Source organism: Rhinopithecus bieti, unplaced genomic scaffold (assembly GCF_001698545.2).
Source record: "Rhinopithecus bieti isolate Rb0 unplaced genomic scaffold, ASM169854v2 scaffold_21703, whole genome shotgun sequence".
Taxonomy (NCBI): Eukaryota; Metazoa; Chordata; class Mammalia; order Primates; family Cercopithecidae; genus Rhinopithecus; species Rhinopithecus bieti.
This window is the reverse complement of record NW_016812332.1, coordinates 8,332,732-8,336,072: the sequence shown is the minus strand read 5'-3', so window position 1 is coordinate 8,336,072 and position 3,341 is coordinate 8,332,732. Positions and strand designations below refer to the sequence as shown.

The 3,341-nt window shown below is 30.7% G+C and overlaps 1 protein-coding gene across 5 annotated transcripts in view; it reads right to left on the bottom strand.

Annotated features, from left to right (window-relative positions):
* Positions 1-2,284: 2,284 nt before the first annotated feature.
* NOVA1 (NOVA alternative splicing regulator 1) overlaps positions 2,285-3,341 on the bottom strand; it is a 154,435-nt gene continuing 153,378 nt past the window's right edge. For all 5 annotated transcript variants that reach the window (XM_017895903.1, XM_017895902.1, XM_017895906.1 and 2 more), the window contains one exon: positions 2,285-3,341. This exon is cut by the window's right edge and continues 3,700 nt beyond it. The gene's annotated coding sequence lies outside the window, so the exon portion shown is untranslated.

Here is a 3,341-nt window from a genome sequence, read left to right as displayed (position 1 = left end):
CTTTTTCAACATTTATCTCCTAAAATAGACAACGTAAAATATGGAAATGCCATATATCAAGTCCATCGAAGATTATTTTTTAGTATACTACAATAATTTAATACAGTATGTTAATCTACTAAGGACTTGAACTATCTTAAGATTCACAGAAAAATATATAACATTAAAAGCATGGAAATTTTGATGTCATTATTTTGAAATTTAAATTATAGAAATTGTGTTAAAGAAAAAAGGTGATACAATTACCCATTATCTAAAATACTGACAAGAAACAGTATTTTTTATTGATCAAAAGCTGTAAAATTGGATAAGCCAATAAACTATACTCTTGGAAATGCTTAAAGTTTTCATAAGCCAGATCCTCTGAAATATTTTACTAACTTAAAAAAATGGCAAATACAAATACTTCATTAAAATTTCAGTGCTCTTCATAGTTCAATAGAATTGGAATACTCAAGAGTCCTTAACCAAAAGGTTAGCATCTCTGTTCTAGCAGAATGACAACTTAAAAAAGATACACACATTAGTATTTATTCTAGTATATCTATTGATGTATTGTCTACAAAGCATTTTTTATGAAATGGAGACTCTACACTAAACAGAAATAGATGACTATATGTTATCCTAAAACAGTTTCAAATGCATAAACATAAAGTCAGAATTCAAGAAAATATATGTATTTTAGGTATCAACTTTAATCATAATGCATAAATGACATTAGAGAAGACTGAGGAGGCACCGTGGTTCAGAAAAGTCTATATTCCTTCATTGATACATGTAGAGACTGATTAACTGTATCAAATCATTTTTTGATTATCAACTGTTTGAACACATGATTTCACTTAATTTGCTCTTTCATTTGGTACCAAGTTAAAGCAAATGCAAACTGGTTCTTTTCTTGGGCAGTGGCTAAATTCATGAAATTTGGGTGGGGGGAGAAGTGTTGTTTTTTCACAAAAATTCTTTAATCATTTCATAGAGGTAAACATACTCAAATGCTAAATACCTGACCTTTTGAATAAATGCAGACCTACCTTGATTTCCACAATAAGCCTCTATTCATTTCCATGAGACAATGTTTTCACAAAATGTAAGGCAAAACAGGTGTTAAATTACTTAAGAGAACTCATAATTTAAATAATTAAAACTAATTTGTGTTTAAAGCTATTTGAAGATTTATTAGAGAAACAAATACAAATATGCATTTCTACAGAACTGTTTTTTTTTTTTTTCCAAAATGAGCTTAAAACGTGTTCCACAGTTTTTGCTTTTTTATATATCTATGGCAACCCAAGTATTGGCTTCTGTACCACTTTGTAATGAGACAATTGCCTTTCCATTGCAATTATAAAAAACTATTTAAAAAAAAATTCGGCACATACACGTTAAATATTTTTCCTTAAAAAAATAATCTAATCAAAATATTGAATACTTTAGAATTAAACAATATTTTATTTACAAATCTGATTTGATGTACTTTATTATACAAGGTAATGCTTCAATTTTCAAGAACATTTTTTTTTGTTTATATAGACCAGTGGAATGACATCCTATCTAGTACTATACCTCAATATTTTTCAAAATTAACATGACAAGTTCTCTAATACTTTCATTTTTTGAAAAAAAAGTTATTTATTTGGGGCACATATCTGATGAAACAAAAAATAACATGCAGATTTCCAAATATAATCTGTTAAAGTATTATGATACTTACCCTTTAGGTAAAAAGACATCTATGAACAACAGTGCATAACAATATTATGTATTCATGTTTATGAGAAACCAAGCAGAAGGCAAAATGAGTTCATCCTGTTTTCTAATCATGTGCAATTTTATATGGCTGTTTGCCTCAGTTAAGTAACGTGTGCACATTAAATTTATAAGATTGTATTGCACTCAAAATTATTGTGTATAGCCATGCTTGCCCTGTATTTAATGAGTGATGAATATTTCTCCTACTAACAGAGTAACTAGTCTCAAATAGTGCCTGTGATGTAAGGAGTATTAAATTATATTTTCATCTCTCAATTGCTGCTTTGGAAAGCAAGAATTCCCTTCTTGGAGAAGAATTACAGTAAATAAAATTATTAAGTAAATAAACTTTACTTAAGGACTCAGTGAGGAATCAGCATACGAATCAAGACTGAAATATAAGAATGAATTAAAAGGAATATGATTATCAGTACCTTTGTTGAAATCTATTACCACCATTAAAATTTCCAAGGAAAGATAGGGCCTGTAACATATGGATTCCATTCATTGTTAAATTACTAAAATCTACCAATTTAATGCTTTCATACTGTTTATTTTTTTCCAATAAAAAAATAAATCTCATACATTAGAAGTGGTACACAAAAAACTGGGATAAAATTTATCAGATTCTTGATAGCACCATTTACACATTCTTAAAGTAAACATTAATATGCACTTTCTTAGAAAGCGATATAAATATATAATACAGGACTTGCTAACCTCTGTTAACCATCTGAATGCGATGGAATAATCTATCTCTACTGTGCAGGTAGGCTTGTGCATGGTGGTGTGGCAATATCATTTTAAACGTTTGTTACAGATGTGATGGGAAGCTGGAAGGAGTCGAATAAGCAGAAAAAAGAGCTTAGATCTATTGTAAGCAATGAGTCGAAATGAGCCGTTACAGGTTAGAATTTATCTTTGTTTCTAATCATTCAATGAGAAAATGACTTCCACAGAAATAGATACATTTAACTGTTTCAGGAGTGGGTGGGTGAAGTGAAGTAGGATTGAAAGTCCTACAGGTAATAGCAATAACTGGAAGTGCAGACGAAATTGGTCTTCAGTGCAAAGAGGAAGGCAGCCGTTTAAAAAGTCTAGGTGCAATGTTGTGTTGCTGAAAGAAAAGCTCCCAGTGATAAAGAAAAAAAAACAAAAAAACAAACAAACAAACAAACAAACAAAAAAAAAACAAAAAAACTGCAATGCAACTTCAAGCAGTAATTTTGTGGTGCTGAAAGGACAGCTCCCAGTGTTGAGGAAAAGATCTTGGATCTAGAATGAGGTGTCCAATCTGTATGATAAACAGCACACTGTGTCTCAGAGTGCCCATTCAATCTCAGTAAGTAAATGAAATATTGATTGAAAGTGACCCTGAAACAGAATGCATTAAAAAGACATAGAAAGCTGCAGAACTGAGGTAATTCGTATTCAGCGTGTTCACCAGCCTCCCTATAGCAAAACAAGTCTATAAATAGTTGCATTTCATAAGATGTTTGGCCCTTGTATCATCAGTTTTCTCCATTTTGGATCAGTACAGCTGAACAGCCATTGTTACATGCCTACCTGTGGCAGTTTGAAGCCATACT